We start from the raw sequence: 14,678 nt of genomic DNA, 5'->3' as shown, positions 1-14,678 counted from the left end.
TCTTGTATAGATATCAAATTCACAACTGTTAAAATGTCTTCATTTCCTTCAAAGTGCTCTAAAACTGGATTTCTTGATAAAGTATCTGCTTCAACATTTCCTTTTCCTGGGCTATATATCAATGTGAAATCATATTGCGATAGGTAGTATACAAGATCTCCCAATTCTTCATTGGTTCGTGCTTTCACTCTGAGATTCTCCAATGGTTTGTGGTCTGTGATCACTGTAAACTTCCGTCCTATCAACCAATATTGCCAATACATAATTGTCTCTTTTATAGCCATACATTCCAGATAAATAGCTTTTTTCTTCTTTTGAGCAGGGCTCAGTTTTTTTTAAAAATATGCTACTGGATGAAGCTCATTATTTTCTTTTGGTTCTTTCAGTACAGCTCCAAATCCCTCTCCACTGGCATCGGTGAAAATGAATACTGGTTTTTCATAATCATAAATTTGTAATACGGGACTAGAACATAAGTATTTCTTCACGTTTTGGAAAGCTTTATCACATGTCTCTGACCAGATAAAAGGTATGTCCTTCCTCAGTAGATTGTGTAAAGGTTCTAGAACTTTCACTGCATTCTCTATGTATTTATAATAGAAATTTATTTTCCCCAAAAACTGGCGTACATTCTTCTTGGATTTCGGTTGTTTGTCTCTTTTCAATTGCTTTGAGATTGTCAGTGAGTGGACGGACTGAGTTATTTTCAATTATGTGTCCCAAATATTTAATTGAACTCCTTGCAAAGTTACATTTTTCCAATTTCAGCTTGAACCCTTCTTTATAAACCGCATCAAGTACGCGAGGTTTATATGTTTCAAGTGTTCCTCAAATGTCTTTGAAAATATTAAAATATCATCAATGTAGCAAGTACAAAAATCAGTCAACTTATTTTTTTGTAAAGTGTTACCCAATATTCTTTGTAAAATTGCAGGCGCGGTCTTCAAACCAAATGGTATCCGTAACCATTGATAATGGCCTTCGTGGGTCACAAATGCAGTTTTCATTCTGTCTTCTTTTTTTATTGGTATTGTCCAGAATGCTGAATTTTTCCAAAACAAATTTCCTATCAATATCAATTGAAAATTCACTCTTACCTTTTTTCGGCATGTTGAACAAAAAAATCGATTTATAATGATCTTACTTCGCACATATTACTTAAAATGAATAATTGACGAAAGATTTTCATTTACTTTAGAAAATCGATTTTAATGTCAATTATAATATAAATCTCAATAAATCTTAAACTGTACAAATATGAACATTCAATGATTCTCTCATCAGCTCTGCTGTTAGTTTGATAAACAACATTAGTAAATTATTAACAAGTCATATGGTTCATATGATTAGAAAGAAGATGCGTGAATGTAGAGCAACCAGCTTCTTACATGTATTACAGTTGTTTTGCATCCATAAAATTAACTGTTTGAAATGCTTTACTTGAAGCCTTGGTGAAATTAATGTAGCCTAAGTTACAGTGTTAATACTGCTTAGCCGTACAAGTGCTCTAGTAAGTTGAAATGCCATACCGTAACTGCAAAATTATTATTTTAAAGATTGGATCATTTTTACTTTCCTTGCCCTATTACCATAGGTAAGGAAAGTATAACTTTCCAAAAAAATGTAAGGTACCCTAATCTCATGTTTTCTATACGTTTCATTACTTTCCTTGACCTATTACCATAGGTAAGGAAAGTATTGCTTTCCGAAAAAAATGGAGGTACCCAAATTTCCAAGTGTAAGGACCTTAAGTTCCAAATTTCAAGTCATTCTGTTAATTGGGAGATGAGATATCGTGTACACAGACGCACATACACTCATACACACACACACACACACACACACACACACACACACACACACACACATACAGACCAATATCCAAAAACCACTTTTTTGGATTTTAAGTGGTTTTTGGGTATTGGTCTGTATGTGTGTGTGTGTGTGTGTGTGTGTGTGTGTGTGTGTGTGTGTGTGTGTGTGTGTGTGTGTGTGTGTGTGTGTGTGTGTGTGTGTGTGTGTGTGTGTGTGTGTGTGTATGAGTGTATGTGCGTCTGTGTACACGATATCTCATCTCCCAATCAACAGAATGACTTGAAATTTGGAACTTAAGGTCCTTACACTATAAGGACCCTGTAGTGTTTTGGGTGGGTGCACGCAAATTAACCAACATTTTAGAATTCACATAATTCCATTTATTGAACGTTTCATTAAGCAGCAAGAAGAGAACAGACCAAGCACACAGGCAAGACAACATAACAATTCACAACTGTTGGTCGCACTGCCGCCAACATAACTAATAGAGAAATAATAAATTGTAAATGTATAAAATAATAAAGTAATATTCAACATTGAAATAATTGTTGTTATTAATATATTACACTCTCCTCCTCTTAAAATTAAGTCACATTCGGTAGGTCAAATCCGGTAAGTACATAATCAATAGAATTTCATTTCAAGGATACATTTCAAATTTCGAAATTACAAATCAAGGACAACTCTTGGTTTCACAGTACGGTTAGAACGTCTCAAGTTTGGAATCTCCACATCATTATTTACAATAGAAACATCGTTGTTAGAAATAGCATTAGTATCTGCATTTGGTACTACATTATTTTCAGATGGTACAGATCTCATTGACTCTGTAATACTTGTCTTAGGAATCATACAAATATTATCATTTTTCTTTGACACTTCAGGCACAAATAAACATGACCAATTATCATCAATCATTTTGGAATTGAAATCATTTTCCAACAATGGAAGAAGTTGATCCACATGTCTTTTCCATACAAATCCCATATCTGTTTCAACTCTATAAGTAACTGGACTAATTTCATTCAAAATTCTACCTTCAATCCATTCACCCGATCTGTAATCTTTAATCATAACATTTTCCCCTTTTGAAAATTTTACATTACGTTTTCCTCTTGAAAACTGTCTTTGACTTTCTAGTTTTTTATCAACATCAATAGAACTATTTGGTCTAATTCTATCTAAACGCATGCATAATTTTCTACCAATATGCAATTCAGCAGGTGTCCTGCCAGTTGTACAATGAGGTGCATTCCTATAATACAAGAGATATCTACTAATAGATTCTTTGATAGGTAAACCTGATTTTAACAAAACTTCAATACTCTTTTTAAAAGTTTTTACAGAATTTTCCGCTGCACCGTTGGTTGCAGGGTGATAAGGAGCCGTTTTCATGTGTACAATACCATTATTTCTCATAAAAATGTCAAATTCTCTTGAAGTAAAAGTAGGGCCGTTATCTGTTACTAATTTATAACAAATACCCCATCTAGCAAAATAGTCTCGAAAAGCTTGAATAGTCAATTCAGTAGTAATATTTTTCATTTCAACAATTTCAGGCCACTTAGAATGAGCATCAGTAATTACTAAATACATTTTACTAGCAAAAGGACCTAGAAAATCTGTATGAATACGGTGTCCTGGACCACTAGGCCAGTCCCAATTATGTAAAACTGCCTTAGGAGGATTACTTTTTACACTCAAACATAATTTACTACTTTTACTGATCTCTTCAATATCATGATCTAACTTAGGCCACCACACATAAGACCTTGCCATAGATTTCATTCTTACAACACCTAGATGACTACTATGTAACTCATGTAAAACATAATTTCTAAGATTGTGTGGTACAACAACTCGATGTCCCCACATAATACAGTTTTTCTCAATATACAGTTCATCTTTCCTAGAAATATACAGTTTCAAAAAATCAACATCTGATGGTATTTGAATCCATCCATTCAAAATCAAATTATACACTTTACATAGAATAGGATCTTTTTGCGTTTGCTTACTGACATCAATTTCATTGAATAGAGATACTGTTTCTTCTATTAGATTCAAAAATGTAAAATCATCCTGATGGATTTCATCATTGACCTTGAGAGGTAGTCTAGACAATACATCAGCTACACAATTTTTATTTCCATTAATGAATTGGATATCATAATCATAGCATGATAAAAATAAACACCAACGCTGTAATTTACTAGCTGCCATTAAAGGTAGACCTTTCTTACAACCAAAAATAGAAGTTAGAGGTTTACAATCAGTAGCAAGAATAAATTTACGACAATACACAAATTGATGAAATTTTCTTATACCAAAAATAATAGCTAGAGCTTATTTATCTACTTGACTATAGCCAGACTCTGCTTATTTAGATAGCGTTCGTGAAGCGTATCCTAAAGGCTTTTCCTGCCTGTCCGGCATTACATGAGATAGAATACAACCAATTCCATAAGGAGATGCGTCACAAGTCAATTTGATTTCCAAATCTGGATTAAAATGTACTAACACTTTAGTTGAGCACATCAACTCTTTGATTTTATTAAACGAATTTTCTTGTTCTTTTCCCCAAACCCACTTTACATCATTCTTCAGTAATTTGTACAAAGGATTAAGAACAGTAGAAATATTATGAATAAATTTCGAGTAATAATTGACCATACCTAGGAATGATTTCAGCTGAGTTACTGACCTCGGTACTGGTGCATTTTTAATAGCTTCAACTTTGCTCACAGAAGGATGCAAACCATTTTTATCAATAGTATAGCCTAAAAAACTAACACTATCTCGGAAAAACGCACATTTCTCTTGTTTTACAGTCAGACCTGCATCATTAAGTCTAGAAATTACCTTATCAAGTCGTGAGATATGTTCTTTATCATTAATTCCTGTTACAAAAATATCATCAAGAAAGCATACAACTCCATCAATACCTAGAATTAATTTTTCCATTTCTCTTTGAAATAAACCTGGAGCAGAAGCAACACCATAAGGTAAACGATTATATCTAAACAAACCTTTATGGGTAGAAATTGTCACAATATTTTTAGAATCATCTTCTAATTCAACTTGCTGATAAGCTTGAGATAGATCAATTTTCGAATATTTTTCACCTCCTTCAAGTGCTAAAAATAAGTCATCAATTCGTGGAATAGGATATCTATCAACTTTTAAATGCTGATTAATAGTTACCTTATAATCACCGCAAATTCTTATGGTACCATCAGGTTTCAAAACTGGAACAATAGATAGGAGTCCCCCATTCGCTATTCTCAATTGGTTCTAGAATTTTACAATCAACTAATCTTGACAATTCGTTTTCAATTTTCTCTTTCAAACTAACAGGTACTTGCCTAGGCTTGAAAAATTTCGGAGATGTTTTCGATCTACACATTACTTTCAAGTACTCTCCCGCAATTATCACATTTCTTATTTTTATGCTTACATTGTGGTGAGTAGTGATTGGACTTACCACAGCAATAGCATACTCCCTTATTTTGTCCCATGTTCTTACTCTCTGCTTGGCTGGACCGATTAAAATTTCCTCCTTGATTAGTCTTCTGAAATCTGGAATTCATCTGGAAACTGGGTTGCCGTCTTTCATTTTTGTTGTAGTTCATCATCCGCGAAGTCGAATTACCGCTTAACTCCCCCACATCATGCGTCGCCGTCTCCAGGGCCAAGGCCAACTCTACTGCTCTCTGGAAGGTTAGATCCGCTTCGCCTAGTAAACGCTTCTTGATATGTTCTTCCTTCAATCCCCATACAATCTGGTCTCTTAGATGTTCATCTAATTTATCACCGAAATCACAATTTTTGGATAGTTTTCTCAAATTTGCGATAAACGATGCAATACTTTCGTTAGACAGCTGCTTTCTCTCCTTAAATTTATAGCGTTCTGTTATCGTCAATGGTTTAGGTTGCAGGTAGTCACACATTAACTTCTGAAGAGTGTTCAAGGGTTTTGTTGCTGGCTTGTCCGGGGTACATAAGTCGCAGAGCAAGGAATAACCTTCCGACCCTATCATCGTAAGAAATATAGCTACCTTTCTAGTTTCAGTTACATCATTAGCTACAAAAAATTGGTCAAGTCAATCACACCACTGGTCCCAATTGTCTTGAAGTCGAAACTCACTGATAGTCCCAATTGTTCCCCTAACAATTGAAGTAGAAGCCTGTCCATCTGATGCCATCTTGTTAAATTAGGTCGTTACTTGTACCCGTGTTCAGTTCGAATTTCACTTTCGTTTTACAATAATCACATTGAAGTTCCGTTGTTTTTCCAGTTCCATTTTTCTTCATTATCCATTTATCTGTCGTCGCCAATTGTAGTGTTTTGGGTGGGTGCACGCAAATTAACCAAATTTTAGAATTCACATAATTCCATTTATTAAACGTTTCATTAAGCAGCAAGAAGAGAACTGTTAGTCACCCACTTTACCCCCCTCCACACCCACTCCACACTGCTGGTCACCCATTTAGCGCAACATTAGATACGTCCTCTGCTTTCTTCTCTGTGGTTGGGTCACGATTCCTGACCTGGGCGAGAAAAATCAAAGATGGCGACCGGGTGATGAACTGTCAAAAGCTCCCATGAAATGCGGGTCGCCTAGCTCAAGTCACTCGAGTCATTGGAGCTCGAAGATGCTCATAGTTTTGCGTCATCTGCTCTGGTCTTCAATCTCCATTTGTAGGACCATTAACCAGCCAGATGAGCTGGGTAGGTCATCACGTCAATATACAATTTCACACAGAAGTTTTTGACAACACTGTCACATCAAAAAATGAAACATAATGGCATAGATGGCTGAACACGGTGATGGCCGCTAAATGTCAACTATAGACTCCTGAAAAAATTCACTCAAGGAGTATTATGGTCTGGCACACAGCCAGGACTTGAGTCTCCTCTTAAAGTCACTGTCACTCAAATGACGCACAGATGAAGGTAGCATATTAAACATTATAATACCGATATTCGGATAACAGTTTTGAGCCTTACTCAGCCTACTTTGAGGAACATTGACGTCGAGAGCATTTCAAAGTGAGTAGGCACTCTGCAACCCCCTCAAATTCACTATCAGATTGGTATTCCTAATACCAACCAGGGAAGCAAAGATAAACTGGCTAAGAACTGTGAGAATCCCGAGTCTGGTGAAGAGTGGCCTACAGTGGTCCAGATGACCACTGGATCACAATATCCGAACTGCCTTCTTCTGCAGCAGAAGAATACTCTCACAGTGTGAAGAGTGTCCCCACAGCAGTATTCCATAAATAATGTGGCTATGGAACAGTGAATAATAGACCATAATCAAATGGGTATTGAACTGTCAAAAGCTCCCATGAAACGCGGGTCGCCAAGCTCGAGTCAATTGAGTCATTGGAGCAGTGTATCCCTGAAGATGCTCCTTGATTCTGTCTTAGACCAGTTATAGAAACGCTGGGAAGTCTAGCCACAGAATAGGTACAGAATGGAAACTTGTAATCAAACGCCTATCTAACCAATGCTTTTTACATGACGCAAATACTAGACACGTCACGTGACCTTGGGAAGTTTCAATCCTGGTCTTCTGATTGGCTCGTGGCAGTGAATGAGATCAATTGATCCGGATCATTAAAGTGATCCGAACCTACCAACAATACTATAGTGAGGTCCACGTTATAATGGCAATGGAGAAAGGTAGGAGAAAACGTTGCCAAGTCTCTCCATTTTGCCACTGACTGTACACAGCTGTTACTCAATTCATCCCATTAAATTTAATCTAATAATAATTATCATTTCCTTGATAAAATAATCAATTTTATTTCAAATTGAAAATATATTCTTTCATAATTTGATTCAAAAATTTGCTTTCATGACTGAGTTCAGATTTTTATTTTTATACAAACCTGAAATGGCTGCTAATTTAAAAAGCTGTGATACACCAATCTGAATTTCAAAACAACAGAAATTGAGTTATTTGGTAGGTACCTATTCTATTCCAATTTCCTTTAGAATTAATATATAAAAAAGTAATCCTATTTAAAAATAAGTAATTTCAATGGATTAAATCTGAAATAACTTTTTAATATTATTTGTACCAGTATGAGTAGGTCTAACCTATACAGGTAGGCTAACTTAAGAGAGCGTCAGACTTGGCTTTGGTGAAGAAGAAACTGAGCGGTGCTTATACATGGGGATTTCTAGAATAATGTTTCCATCTGCTTAAAGAAGGCTTGTATAAAAAAAGTTAACAGTTATAATGAATAAATGAATAAAACATAGATGTATATAAGACAATCAAATTTCTCAACCAATGGATTATTCCTAGATTTATGAAATAAAATTTCAGTTTCCCATAAGAAAAAGAGCCAAATTGACTCATTTTATTCTATAAACTGTGAGTTGCTGGGTCATACAATCTCCTTCAAACAAAAAAGGAATTAGAGATCAATTCTTTGACAGTCAAAAATGTGATAGAAATAATTGATATCTTAATTGGAAATACCAGTGAAATGAAGTATTCAAAGTATTAACAAAATACAATGTACTTTCCTTTCCAAAGCTCTTTGCTCGAAGTTCACCACTTTTGCGAGAGATGGCCCCACTGAAGGATAGTCCGATACAGGTATATTGATTGCACTCCCTAAATATATATATATATATATATATATATATATATATATATATATATATATATATATATATATATAGCCTAACCAACCCATGAATAGCAGAATGTCAGAACTAGGGAGACAGCAGAAGAAAAGACATTCTTCCACTATTGTCTATTATTAGTAGCATTCCTCTATGAAAAAGAACAGTCAAGAGTTTTGGTTTGTGAATATTCCCAGAAAGGTGCCAATGATTCTACAAAATTAGTCTTCATACTTTTTTTACGAGAGTGTGGTATTACTTACTCTCGTTGGCTAAGTTATTTTTATTTGACTCCCAAGTATTGTGAATATAAACCTTTTAAAGTGAGAGGATCGCCTAACATGGAGAAACCCAGTAATAAAGTATCCTACTGTTCCCACAAAAAAAAAAAAAATCACCAGTAGGTACCCTTCTACTTCCTTTGATGTTACTACCGCCTTTGGCTGATCATGCCATTATAAAGTGTCAATATGAACTATAAGGAAATAAACTAAGGTTTACATAGGTAATGTAGGTTTACTAGGGTAACACGTTCACGGACACTTTCATTTCAATGCAATTTCTGTCCTCCTTAACACTTAACCTAGCAACTCCATATTTATTTTCAAAGTCATTTTGTGGGACAGGCATGCTATGGCATTCGTTTTTATTTTCTCTATCACTATAAAACTATGCTATTAAATCAGCTGGAAATGCCTTAGCATCCTCTCAGACCATTTCTGTCCTCCTAATAACAGAAGTGGGTTTTGTTTGAATAAGTACAGCTGTTACTAGCTGAAATCGTTCATGGACATGTCATAATCAGTAATTCTTTCTCAATATTATACTTCTATCATTTTCCCAATATAAATTTATTTCTCTTATCGAATTTGTATTTTATTTGATTGTTTTCATCAACTCTATTTACAAGAGATGGAGAGAATGTGACGAATGCTATGGCATTTTATTGAGATTATTGACTCTCTAGAGACTAAGCTTGCTCTAGTGGGACACGAATGCTACAGCATGCTATTGGGTTTTTTATAGCTTTATTGAACTCTCCTTATTTTGTATATGTGGATTTTTTTTAGAATTTTCAATTCAATAGTTTTTGAGATATAGCTTTGACCATCTGCAAGTCTCTTGGCTTATGATAGGACATGAATGCTATAGCATTCGTTCATAAATTCAAATTCAAATATTCTTTATTCCATACAAAAAACAGATTACATTGTAATACAGAGCATGTTTTACTGGAATACCCCTACAAGACTATTCGTCTGAGTGTAGGGGGTGGGTTCCTGTTACAGTGGGTAGCCAATAGTCTATTCATAATATTATATAGGTAATAGAATGTCCGACATTAACAAGAAGAAGGTAAGTATAAGATAGTTTGTATTATAATTATGAAATTAAATATTACCTATTACATTGTACATTGACGAAATTTCATAAACAGAAAAAGATTGAAAAGAGTGACATATATATTATACAGATTCGAGAATTGGAATATGAATAAATTCTTGAGATTGCATGAGTGGAATATATTTTGTATATACTTATTGTAAAAAATAATGGTAGCTTCTCATATAAAAAGTTACCGAGGAACAGAAACCAGCCGATTCCACAGTGACTAGAAAAGAATATAGTAATGAAGATGTGTAAATCTATGAACGATTAAATAAAGTATGTGGTAAATATAAAGAGAAGAAAGGTAAGTTATGAAAATTTATAAGCTCTCAAAAATGAAAAAAAATCTTTGTATGTATAAGAAAAGCTATCAAATTAATAGAGATGATCTTAGTGCCAATAAACAGACTGAAGCAGGCTTTCTGACGACTCCCAGCCCAGGCGGTATAGCCACCCCTCCACCTTACGCTTGAATGCAGCCACACTGCATTCATCCATATCAGTTCTTATCTCAGCGGGCAAATTACGATAGACCATTTGAGCCAAATAAAAAGGTGTCCTCAGCTCCACTCCATGAACCACCTGCGGCGTCGCAAAACCGAAGTTAGCTCTATACCGAGTAGGATAGGTATGTAAAATATCTGATAAAATTTTAAGTTTATTAGTTTTTAGGTAGATCAATAAAGATTTAATGTACAATTGCCTTACGTTTAAAACTGTAAATTCTGTAAAAAGTTGTGCTGTTGGATATCGGCATTCCTTATTTAAAACAGTTTTGATAATTTGTCTCTACGACACCGCAAGCGGTTCAAGGAGGGTAGGAGGAAGGTCTCCCCAAACCAGTATGCCATACTGAATAATAGACTGGACGTATGCGTAATAGACTGTCTTACACTGCTTCTTAGTCAAAACTTGACTTAACTGGGAAAAAGCATACAGTAGCCTTCTAAGTCGCTGCTTCACCAACTGGATGTGCGGACTCCAACTTAAGGTGTTATCAATTGTTATCCCAAGGTACTTATATTGATTAACTCTTTCTAAGTTTTCACAGTTGCAGGAAATTGAAGTAGAGTCCCCACATGAGTGGAGTTTCAGGTCTTTGTGTCCTGGATCTTGCTGATTACGGGTTACTATAGGCATGTACTTGGTCTTGCTGATATTGACAGTCAAAGAGTTGTGGTCGAACCAGGCTTTAATTCTAGACAAGTCAGCTGTAGCGTTCCTGTATTCGTCATCCCATAATTTACCAGTTGAGACCACAGCCGTATCATCAGCAAATAAAAAAAATTTACTTTTGATGCTCAGCAGTGGTAGATTATTAACATATATCAGAAAGAGAATAGGCCCAAGAGTACTCCCCTGAACAACCCCGTAATCAACTTGCTCCAGGCCACTCAAACTATCATTGATCTGAACATATTGGACTCTGTCTTTCAGGTAGCTCCTAAACCACTGTAAAGCTGGTTGTTTGATACCCATCATCTCCAGTTTTGTCAAGAGCTTCTCCCTGTCGACTGAATCAAATGCTTTTGCTAGATCAAGATAGGTAATAATTACTTTGTTCTTTGTTTTTATATTATCTGCAATACATTTAAATAAATCAAATAATGCATCAGAAGAATTTTTTGATTTCCGAAAACCGTATTGTGAGGTGGATAGAAGGTTATATCTGTTTAAGTACTGCATTAATTGTATCTTTACACATCGTTCAAGGATTTTTGAAATTATAGACAATAGTGAAATGGGACGATAATTGGTGTAATTATTTTTTGTGCCTGATTTATAAATTGGAATTACTTTTGAAATTTTCAGAATGTCTGGAAATTCACTCGCCTGGAAGCTCAAGTTTACTAAATGTTGAATAGGGTGTAGGAGGATGTGAACGTTTTCTTTGATTACCCTAGCAGGTATACTATCGTGGCCTGGGGCGCTATTACCTCTCATGCTATCAATTATGTTCTTAAGCTCATCTTGAGTAACAGGCTGGAATTCAAATAGGGACTCGACAGCATGATCGGAATCATTTATTTCTTGCTCACCCATAGGAGTTAGCGAGTCGGCCAAGCTCTTCCCCACTGAGGCGAAAAACTTATTGAAATTGATGCTAACATCGGTAGCATTCTGTTGAGTCCGCCCATCCTGCGCGAAAACATCGACCGGAAATGCTAGCTTTTTATTAGGTCTACCAGAAACTTCATTTACAGTTGACCAAAACTTCTTAGGATTGTTTGAGACTACGTCTAATTTGTTTTTATAATAATTGAATTTAGCTTGTTTGATCAGGGAGTGTAATATATTTCGGTATTGTAAAAATTCATTTTTCAGGTTAGCATTGAAAGGTTGTTTGTTCAATCTCTTTTTTAATTTGTCCCTATGCCTTATTGATTGGATTAAGCCTATGCTAATCCAAGGTTTCAACTTATTATTTCTTGCATTTACAAGAATTCTTCTCGTATTCAATTTTATTGTATTCTGAAGAGTTTCTATAAAAAGGAGTGTTGCAACACTCACATCAGATTCATCACAGATGGAGTCCCAATTCTGTAATGAGAGAGCATTTTGAATTCCTGTCCAATCTACCTTTGAGAAATACTCATCTTTATTTGTGGTTTTTACATCCTTATTTGATAGAATACTCAAACATATGGCATAATGGTCGGACACAGCAGTTTGGAGAATAGCAGCTGAGGCGTTAAATGATAGTGGCAATTTAACAAAAAAATGGTCTATGCAAGTGTTGCTGGCCGGCCTTGTCACCTTGTCTATGCATGCTGTTAGTCCTGCTTCATTCATCACGTCAATGAATTTTTCCTCTATGGAACCTGGGACAACGTTAATGATATTGCAGTTTAGATCTCCAGCAAGTATATGCATTACCCCATTCCTTGACTCTTTGAGATAATTATCTAGAGCATTCAAGAAAAGAGGTAAGCTGAAGTTGGGACTTCGATACACCGCAAGGACTTCACAGGGTGTTCCCTCCCAGTCAAAGTTTATCGATAGACAGGTGGCCAGACCGCCCAGCTGAAACTCTCTGCAAGTTACTGAGAGATCACAGTCGATGTATACGACCACACCATCGCACTGGTTGAGGCTATTGTAAGACCTGAGGAGCGTATACCCCGGGATTTCCAAGAGGTCACTCTCGTCATTTAGCCATGCCTCAGTCAATATTATGCAACTAAAACGATGTTTGAGGCTCTGTAGAATAATTGTAAACTCATCTATATTTCTTCTATAACTTCTAATGTTTTGATGAATCACTGAGAAACCGGCATAGTCTCTGTTTTCAGAAAAACTAAGTGTAGAATAGTTTAAAGAACTGATTAATATCTGCATACTCCGTGCATTCAATTGGAGACGCATCAATTGGCGCCATAAAATCGCTCATTACTCTTATCTCTTATAAATACATAAGAAGCAAGCCGAGCCGCCTGGTGCACTCAGAATCTAAACGAGAGACAAGGCATGCTATTTTGTTAAAGAAAATTTATGATATAACATTGAATACTATCTTAATAACTATACGTACACAATGAAAATATACGTACATAAGTGTCCGTGAACGCGGTAATCAAGGTTTACTTTCTAATACTAATAATTCATTTTGACACTTGATTAGCCGAAAACGGTAAAAAATAAAAGTGTACTAGTGATTCAATGTAATAATTATAAAGCTATCAAGTAACTCTGTAGAAGTTGAAGAAAAGTCTTATAATTATATGTAGGATCATTTTTATAGTTCAGTTGATTTATTGATCCATTCTCGAACAATAACAATTGGAATTCATAAATGGTACCTATTTATATTTTTCAAAATCCAATTGAACTGAGCAATCATAAAAGTATAATGAGGTCATTGCATTTATCTCTGACTCGCTTTTAGTTTTATTCATTGATGAATTTTTTAGAAGAGATTTTTAGTTCGGCGAGTGGGTCAGTCAGTCAGTCAGGGAGTGAGTGAGTGCCATTTTGCTTTTATATATAGATTACATTGTAAAAGTTGGAAAAACGTTTGCTGACATCTGTTTTTCATTATGAAGAATATTATTTTTGAGATTTTCATCATAGATATAAAATGCTAATGCTGGAAACTATTTGGGAAGTAGTTTTGATAGTGAAGAGTGGTTAGACTGGTTACTGTATTACAGTATATTATTCTTTGCTTGAAAGCCAATGTTATAGAAATTCTTGGAAAAATCTTTTCATATATTTCTTAAATCTTGTCTCTTGAACTTGATTGTGGAGGAATCCAGGCACCGCCCTAGGGACTTTGCCGCCCTGGGCGAGATCGGCAACCGCCCCCCTCTCAAGTATCCCGTCTAATTGTTAATCCCGGGTTCCACCCCTTCCTTGAGGGATCGCCCAACTTTACTATTGTGTCTCTGCTGTAATGCAATCGCGCCATTCGCACCACAGAGTCTCAGGAAACTCTAAATAATTATGTATTAGGAGTCCCAAGTGTAATTGTACATTTTAAAATTATTTTTGTTTCATAGACTGTTTTATGTTTCCAGTTGCAGATATATTTTTATAAGCAGACTAAAAATTTACCTGAAGGTTATCAGCTGTTTAAGTTACAATTTATTGACATTTAAACAAATATTTGATAAATATAAATATTGGGGAACAGTAACACAAAATATCTGATTAAACTATTTTTACTTTCCTTGCCCTATTATCATAGGTAAGGAAAGTATTACTTTCCGAAAAAAATTAAGGTACCCCAATTTCTAAATTTCTATACGTTTCAAGGTCCCCCGAGTTCAAAAAAGTGTTTTTTTTTTGGGTATTGGTCTATATATATATATATTATATATATATATAT

The sequence above is a fragment of the Nilaparvata lugens genome, chromosome X (genome assembly GCF_014356525.2).
Source record: "Nilaparvata lugens isolate BPH chromosome X, ASM1435652v1, whole genome shotgun sequence".
NCBI classification, from domain to species: domain Eukaryota; kingdom Metazoa; phylum Arthropoda; class Insecta; order Hemiptera; family Delphacidae; genus Nilaparvata; species Nilaparvata lugens.
This window is presented reverse-complemented; position numbering follows the sequence as displayed.